This window comes from Bidens hawaiensis, unplaced genomic scaffold (genome assembly GCF_021521415.1).
Source record: "Bidens hawaiensis isolate Kalapana, Puna unplaced genomic scaffold, B.hawaiensis_p1.1 tig00047226_1, whole genome shotgun sequence".
Classification (NCBI taxonomy): domain Eukaryota; kingdom Viridiplantae; phylum Streptophyta; class Magnoliopsida; order Asterales; family Asteraceae; genus Bidens; species Bidens hawaiensis.
The window spans coordinates 56655-66640 of NW_027498432.1; positions in this window are offsets into that span (position 1 = coordinate 56655).

Here is a 9986-nt window from a genome sequence, read left to right on the forward strand (position 1 = left end):
TGAACAGATTGTATGTAGTATGGTTAATTAGAACTCACTAAGCGTAGCTGACTTTTAATATGCACGCAGGTGAGTAGAATGAGGCAGCTCGCTTGAGGAGAAGCACATGGCATGGGATTGAAGACATTGACATCTCAATAAAATGTTATGTTATTTAAAGGACATGTTTTTATGATTAAATGATTCGAATGCTTGTTAAAACAAGAAATGATGGTTATGTAATATATGGTTGAATGTTTTTTTTAATATTCCGCGAATATTTTAATTAACTCTGATATTATGAACGATGTTTATGAGTAAATCCAACGTCCAGTGTAGGGCACCGGTAACAGGACCTTACATTTATCCAGGTTTTCGTTTTAGTCAGTGTCATGGCAGAAGACAGAAATGTTTCGATATAGAAGTTTGACGGACAGAAGTTTGGTTGGTGAAAGATGCAGATTGAGGCACTGCTTTGTCAGAAAGATTTGGATGTAGTGCTTGAGGATAAAAAACCAGAAAAGTTGTTAGAAGCATATTGGAAGAAGTTAGACAAGAAAGCTAGGGCTTGTATTAAACTGTCGTTGTCGGAAGATGTGGCGTTTAACATCATGAAAGAAACCACATCTCGTGGTATGATAGAGGCACTATCCAACATGTATGAGAAGCCTTCGGCAGCGAATAAAGTCTAGCTTATCAGAGAGCTAGTGACAACAAGAATGAAAGAGGGTGGGCCATTTACAACGCATATCAATAATCTTAATTCGAACCTCTCCCGCTTAGTGTTAGTCGGCATTAAGTTTGATGATTAAGTTCAAGGTCTTTTGTTGTTATCATCTTTGCCCGACAGTTGGTCGCAAACAGTGACTGCAGTTTTTAATTCATCTACAAAATTTACTTTTGATGGGATTCGGGATTTGATTATTGGAGAAGATTCAAGACGCGAAAGTTCAGGTGAATCATCAGGCAATATGTTAGTCACAGAAGGCAGAGGTAGGGGAAAACAACGAGGCAGTGGGAGCAGGAAGAGGAGTCAGTCTAGGACTCGTAAAGATATTGAATGCTGGGGTTGTAAAGAGAATGGGCACTTCGGGAATCAGTGTTCGAATGGTAGTAAAGAAGTGAACGTTGCAAAGACGACACAGATGACGGGGTCACTAGTGATGAGGCTTTGGTTTGTAGTGTTGAGAGTAACGTTATTGATTGGGTGATGGATTCTGGTTCGTCTTTCATGCCACTCACTGTAGTGAAACGATGAAGAATCTAAAGTTTGGGGATTTTGGAAAGTTTCGACTAGCGAATGATGATATTTTAGAGGTTACGGGTATGGGAGTTGTTGATTTGATAACTTCAGCCGGTACTTCTTGGACTTTAAAAGACGTAAGGGTTATTCCAAATTTGAAGAAACGTTTGATTTTAGTTGGACAGTTGGATGACCAGGGGCATGATTTTAAGTTCGGGAATGGGCAGTGGAAGGTAGTCAAAGGAATCTCGTGGTTGTTCGTGACAAGAAAATGAGTTCGCTGTATATGGTCGATATGTCACTGAAAGGAGTGAATTCAGCTTTGGTGAAAGACAAAGTCTGGTTCACAGAATCTCGTGGGCAGAAGAAGGTTCGTTGCAAGTAACAAACCCAGAGCCAGAGTGAAGATTCAGGATGAACGAGCTAGGAAGGTTAAATCAGTCAAAGGACACCGTGACAGTGGGATCGCAGGTCGCATTTCAGTTACAGTTCCAGGTCGACAGTTGATTAAGAAAACCAGTATTCTAGTTGTAAAACTCTCCGGTGGATTACTTGCTGAATATGGAGAGTGTCTGTTCTCAGGGTATCTCAGGTTCCGGTAGTTTGTTACAGTGGGAGCCGGTAGGGACAGTGAACGGGTCAGGGGCAGTTTTAGCCGTGACTGTTGTTGGAGCTCTAGGGAGCTTCAACGGGCCTTCAGGTTAATTGATGAGAAGGCGGTGGCAACTAGAAGATGTTTAGATTACAGAAGTATAATTAGGAATGCAGACGAGAGTACTCAAGACCTCCGAGTGGGAGATTGTTGGGTTTGTAGGCCTTTTGTTTTGGCCTGGTTTATTAGTTAAAGTCCAAAGGGTAGACGGGTGTAGGGTGGCCAGACCGAAGCCCGACCCAGTTTGGATTTCTTGTTGGATAAGATGCAAACCCTAGTTCAATCTATATTTAAACAACTCTATGTACTTGTAATTATTTGTCACTCAATAAAGAATATCTAGTTGTCACCCGTGAATGTAGGCCAGTTTAGACCGAACCACGTTAAATCCTGGTGTTCGTTTATTGCTTTCGTATGTCGTGTTCAGTTCGTGTATGTGTTTAATCCTAAAAAAAGTGACAACCATTGTAAAACCACTAGATATTTTCATGATTTCATAAGATCAGGTTCTCATATCTTGTTTAGGTGCCTATTTTATATTACGTATCATTTTTCTAACTAGTTTAACATCAACATGAGATCCAATCACAGGGGCTAAGCATTAGAGACACATATGTATTAAATATTTGGTTGGGTCACTCTCGCATTCATTTAGAGAAAAGGCCGTTAAAGGGTCTTCGCCCTTGGTATCAATATGTTGGAAAAGATAAGGTATGTTTATCAAGTAATAAGGGTTCAAGTCTCGCAATAGATAAAAATGTGAAACCTCAATAGAGAAGTTATATAATACATATAAAGTTGGCGTACTAAAAATTAGTTAAAAAGAAAATCTTTATATCAAGTGTTTAAATCGTTTAAAAGTGGGATAAAATCTTAAGTAACAAAATGGTCATTGTACGCAACTAGAGGTGCACAAATCGGTTTAAAACTCAAAACCAATTTGAATTAAAACTGGTTCGGTTTGATCTCAAAAGCCAAAATCGGTTTCGGTGGAGAGAATTTTAAATAGGTTCCGAACTTGTGGTTTCAATCCAATTCAAACCGGTTTATACATAATCGGTTTTAAACCGTTCACATCAATTTTCGAGACGGTTTGGTTAACCTGTTTTTGGCCACCTCTATGTGTAACTACAAACTTACCTTTCAATTTATTATTTTAATATAATTTTCAATCTGCAACCCGCTAATTTGCTATATATAAAGCGAAATGTAATTGGTAATTACTCTAAATTTTAAAGCATTTTGTTTTCTTATTTCAAACAAGATAAGATGGAACATGAAATGATCTTAACCCGTAACCTTAACACCTTACCTATACGAAAAGCAATGCCTCCACCCATATCCCCTAGATACGTCTTCGTTTATTATTTACTTGTTTGTTTATATATTTATTTATTTATGTGGAGGTATAAGTGCTTTATCTTTCTAGAAAACTTCTGATGAATAATTACGATTATTTGTACCTCTAAGAATTTTACTTTGTTTTATATATAAAGTTAGTCAATATTATATTAGAGGAAACAATTTGTGCTGCTGCGATACAATCTTGTGGTAGCGCTAACATTTTGTTTCAAGAGGTATATTCAAATTTCAAAGGTACAATCTTTTACCAACTATGGTGCACAATATGTGTAAATATTGAAATTAGCATAAATCAATATATCTAATTTGGTTATTTTTCTTTTTAAACATATAACTCCTAACTCATGCATTCACTAACATTACTTCCAAATTTACATTATTGTTTTCTATGATATTTAAACGGTGCCTATTTCATGAAAATACGCACCACTAGGTTATTGTTACTTTTTTAGTTATTTAAAGTGGACAAATACATTGAAGATGCTTTCTTAGGATGCTAATTCTTAACTATTTTGATAAATAGTTTTTCCTTCGCGCCTATTTTTTTTTAAAAAAAAACTTAGGTTTTTGTTTGGGATGTCCCACCCAATTTATCACATTAATATCACTTTAACACAATGATTTGACGATTGATACTTGTAACATCCTTAAAATTTTGATCTAATTTAGACAATTAATAAAGTTAAAGGATAAAAAATATACTCTTAAAGACAAGTAATGGTAAAATATTTTCAAGATAAATAATAAGAAAATAAAATCATTCCATGTTAACAAAACAAGGAATAAAATTATTTCATAAGATAAGTCATCCAATATTAAGGAAAAGAGAAAACAAAGAATCCATCCCACATGAAAGGATGAACAAAAGGTGGAAGCATTCCACCTAGATAATAAGGAAGATAAATTTCATCTCACATGAAAAGTTGGATAAATTTAGAAGCTCTTTATAAGAGATGGAGTTTCTATAGTAATATTCTTTTATGTCAAGCATACACCTAGTGTTCCTCGCGGAGGGTGCAGAGCACCCGACGCGCATAGGCTCGGGCTCGGGCTAGGGCGAGGAAGATGGCGATGGCGACGGCGAAGGGCGTTGGGCGCAATGTGGCGCTTTGATGGCGCACGCTCGCATCGCCGCGAGCCGCTTGAGAGCCGCCTTATTGTTTTTGGAAAGTAGAAGCAAGACCCGAAAATAACAAAATATGAAAGTGCAGGGACTTAAAATGAAAATTTTGGAAATTGAACCTCATCGCGATACGCGATGGAGGTAAGGCTAGGGATCGCGTATCACGATCTGATGTCGGCAACGCAGAACACGTGTCACCACGTGGCATGACCCCATAAAAGGAGGCGTCGCGATACGCGATGCCGTTAAAGTAGAGCCCATCGCGTATCGCGATGGGACCCAATTTTGCCTATAAAAGGGAGGGTTGTAACAACTCAGGTTTTAAAATATATATTTTTATTAAATACCCGACTCGGTTCAATTTTCGGGTTATTTTCTTATTTCGTGGTCGAATTAGTGTGATTACTTTATTAATATTTAGTTATTTATAATTTATCTTTATTGTTCTTACACTTTTAACCCTAACTATAACATTTTACCCATTTTTCTCCAACTTCAAACTTCAAGGAGTAAAGCTGTAACTTATATTATAACCCATATCTTGTTATGGATAATCCACCAACCAAACCCGACCCGTAAACATTCTTGTGAACCCGCGATCAATCAATCAATCAATTAACATGCCAAAAACGTTTGAAATCAACTTTTGATTTAGGAAATCAATTTCATACATGATTTGCGGCCTCACCAACGAATTAATTAAGTTAATTACACCCTATTGACTCATTTTTCTATCCTTAACTTAACCGACGCTCTTGATAGCCCGTTGATCACGAAATCATTGTTAATATTCCAATTAATTACGCGTTTACAACCCTAACATATTGGGCGACCCAAATCCCTCATTCAATTACTTTTAGAATGATCCAGAACTTGGGCCATAGCTTATTATTCACGCATGAAACCCTAATCTCGTTTTCTATATAAACGATGATAATTTTGCAATTAAACTCATACCTAGCTTCCTTAAGTCGTCGCCTTCTTTAGCCCTATACTTAATTATATTAACTTTCATGTTTACTTGCTCGTTCGTAAGCTTTTTGGCCGACATCTGTTGGATCACATTCAACATCAAATCAAGCGAGTCACGGTAATTTTTTATATGGTTTTGATCGCGCTATCTTGTAGATCCAAAGCCCTATGGTTAGATTCGTTTAACCTCAACAGATTTTATCAATTGAATCTGTTAGGGTTTATGTCAAATCTGGTTATTCTTGCCTCTGTTTATACTTAATTGGTTATGGGTTATGTCGTAAGTTGCTGCTTAGTCTAGTTGGTTAACACACTTGAGTCACAGGGGCAGGTCGCGGGTTCGATCTCCTGCCCCCGTGTTTTTTTTGGTTATTATCGTTATATTTTCTTTTAAAACATTTAATAAACATATTAATAATAATAATTAATTAATTAAAGTTATTTTAATGAAAACCGACTTGTTAATACTTGTTTTTTCTCACGTTTTGGTCCATGTACATACGTATACAAGCATATATGTATGTATATATAATAACTTAAAAACTAATATTTTGGATACGTATAAAAACCAAGTAAACTATATATATATATATACATATTTATATATATTGGTAAAATTCAAAAGTAATATTTTCAAGATATATTTTTTATTAAACAAACTAATTATTTTATCTTATATATGATATTATATTATTATAATATTTTGTTATTGTTTAACTAGTTGTCATAATTAAATCTTGTACTTAGCGTATCCGTTACTCTTGTTTCTCATTAGGCTTTAACGTTCGCGTGTGACTTTTCTCGCATTCTTGTTATCTCAATCACCTTTGTTCGTCTATCGAGGTGAGTACCACATTCCCCTATTTTACCGCTTTCAATGTTTTGGGGACATATGCATAAATATACTTTTCATATATACTTATACACAAAAATGCAACTTTGTCTTATGTGTTAACAATTTATACCTTACTTGTTTTTGTGCTTATTTGCTTTGTATGCTTCCGCATTCGGAGAGGTCCAACATAATCTCAGTCTAGTATGATCATACGCCAGTCGTTATAGCTTTGTGCTTCTCGACATCTCAGTTATACTTTCTCATTATGGTTATTTTGTTATTCTCATATGACTTGTTGCAAATACATATTTTTATTTATACTTTGAACTGGTGTGTTGCTCACTTAACCTTGTGTTGACAAAACCATTCTATTTTCAACGCATATGCAGGTATTCGTTTGATGTGAAGTACAAGATCACTTAAGGATTTTATGCTAGAAGAGAATTAACGAGAAAATATTATTTATGACTTTTTATTGTTGATGTAATTTCGTTTTGTTTGGATATTGTATGAATATTTGTATTTATTTGAATTTATTTAATAGATATCGAAACTTTTAATAATGCATGATAGTAACCTTGAGAGCTGTGACAATCAGTTCGCGCCCCGGCATTTTCGCCGTAGGTTGGGGTGAGACAAGGGTCACGGCTCATTTCTCCCTCACACTTCCCACTCTCTCTCTAAAATACTTTTTCTCTCTACATCGTTTTGTGTTCAGTCTCGTAGTACGTGCCAAGCTCTGAAGTTCTGACGGTTTAAGCCTCGATACGCGATATAGAGTAGAAGTGTTGCTCGATAGGTGATAAATATCTAACTTCGAATAACCGTGTGAGGTAGGGGTTCTGCATAAGTTATTATTTTATTATTATAAATGGCTTAAACCATAGTCGAGGGTATAGCACAAACCTTGATTACAATTAAGCATAATATAACTTTTCTTAAGCAAATATTATAGTCAAAATATTATTTTTTCTTGATTAAGAAATAAGTCTGTACATACAAGAGGTATAGTCAAAATAGTATTTCTTTATGATTAAGAAATATAAATATAAAAGGTTATAGTTGAATTAATGTTTCTTATTGAAGAAGAAACTCAGTATAGAAGTTTTTCCTGAAGAAGAAACGTAGTATATAATTGGTAAATAAAGAAAGGGATTAAATGTCCAAATGTTTTATATAAACAAATGATTTATCAAGGTTAAAACTATACAAAACAGATTAAAGGTCTGAAGCTAGATTAATGATCTAGTTATTTATACAAAGGTTATTATCGTACTATAGGTCTGAGGTAACAAATTAAGAAGCAGAGTCAGGAAACAGGAATCGGTATCAGAAACTGATTATAAACAGAAAAGGTGAATACGCCCTAAACTTTTACAAACTCTTTTAGAGTCAGAATGTTTGCCTAGGATTTACGAATCCTTAAAACCTTGTGTTACAATAATAAGAAACGGACTCTCTGATTAAAAGTGTACATGTGTCTTGATCCATTCATACATGGTGACTCGGCATTTTCCCGAGGTCATGCAAATCATCAACATGTCTCCGGAAGCTTTATGAGAAATGATTTGTGTATATGTTTTAATTGTACATGTACTTACGGTAATTTCATCCCAGTTAAGTTGAGTGCCTAATGAGTAGTCACAAAGGTATTATTGTTGATTTCACAGAGGTATTGAAAAGATTTTTTACAAAGAGTCAGCGTCATTCACCAGCTGTGTGCTGACGTATTTTCTCACCCATTTTACAGGAAATCAGAAAGGTTAGAACAGACAAGCGAGACATGATAGAATATTGGAGATATAGTAATAAGATGCTATCTGGTGGCTCATATATTTTATATTAAAATATTATAAAGGATTATGTTTTCTTAAGACAAGTATTTGAATTATCAAAAGGGTAGTTAAACCCGAATTTTCTATATAATAATATTTTATTCAAGACTTACACTGAAAAGAATATATTTTCTTGAATAAAGCTTTGTAAACATTAAATGGGTATTTTAACCCGATATTTTTTAAGTGAATACTTTATATATTAACTTCCGCTAAAACAAACCCATAACTCTGATATATTTACAAAACAACTACCAACTATTGGTCACACGGCTAGGCCCTAAGTCGGGATGTGAGAATACTAAATTCATCTTTTCTCCGATTCAATACTTGGGTATTATTATGATGCTCTCGTCAATAACATTGCAAACCCATTATTTATTAATTATATAAATGCAAATTGGATTTTAAGATTCGATTTGTCTGCTGACTGGTTTCTCTTTTAACATATTTATTTTCAACAAGCCGCGACTAACATAAGTTTATATTCGTTAGTCTCCATTCGTAGGAAAAACGTTTTTGGTCGCAAAACTCTTTATTGAAAGAATACTCAACCATTTTGTCCCAAATCTCTTTGTAACCTTAAATCGAACGTTTAGAAACATTTTTCTAACAAAAGTCACAATTATTGAGGTACTGAAACCTTTAAACCACTGTCAAAATCAGCGTCAGTAAAAGAAGAGGATAACACCATCTTTGTGATGGTGATGGGCGGGGTTTTGAGGCAAATATAGACGGGAACAAGGGCTCCGAAAACAGGGATGAACGACTGTTCGCTTGTCAGATAGGTTGAGAAACAGGAAAATCCTTAACACACAGAAGGTTTCTGACGCGGTGGTGGTTATGCTAAGGGCGGATGTTACCGTTGGTGGTGGTGGTAGTGATGGTAGAGGTGATGGTTAGAGCTGGTGTTTAAGTGAATGTGGTGGTTGTGTGTCGAAATAGTTGTGTTGCTTAGAAAAATCAAGTTTCTGTGGACTTGTGATTAGCGGAATTAAGTTTTCGTAAGTCGCGACTCATTAGGAACAAACATTTTAAAAGTTGAGACCATCAACAGCCAACCTGTTAGTTGAGACTATTATTTGCTGAAATTCTTTAAATCCAATTTTCAAAAAAAAAAAAGGAATCTAATAAGTTTTCGATTAAATATAAGTTTAAAACTAGGAAAACCAATGGTTAAACTAATTTTAAATTTAAAATAATTTAGCTAAACTTAATGGCTAAATCAATCAAATCATTCAAGAAATGAAGCAACCAAGAAAAACAAAATTAACTTAAAAACCAAAAGGAACAAATTAATTGCCTTTTGAAAAGAAAAATAAAATTACTTAATTCTTGCTTCATGTAGTTGTTGAGATGTGGATATGACTAGAAGCGTTTAAATTTAGATATCCAAAGTTTCGAATATTCAAAAATTTCAGATACTTAATTCAATATTAGAATTTTTTGGATTCGAATTTACATATCAAAAGAGATCCGAAGTTTGAATACACACACATATATATATATAACTTTTAGAAAATATTTATTATTCAATAATTAAAAAGCATTTAAAAAAATAATTTGCATACTCCAAATTTATCCGAGAAATCTGAATAGGAAAAGTATCCGAAATTTCCACTACTTATAATTTTTTAAAACGACGACTTTTTTATAATTAGGCTACCACACTATCCAAATTTACAGAGCCCCATGTCCCATTGTGGCAAGACTATATTGTTTTAACCAGGATCATGCTGACGTAGTAAAGCTAGGTGATGAAAGACCATGCACCATTAAGGGACATGGTATAGTAGCTTTAAGTTTGGATAATGGAAATGAAGTTGAATTAACTAATGTTAGGTATATTCCACCACTAACTAAGAATCTGATATCTTTGGGAACATTTGAAAGGAAAGGATATGTGGTTAGTTTGAAAAATGGTAAGGCCTGGGTTATTAAGGGATCTATGGTTGTAATGTCAGAAACAAGGGGTGAAAATAACA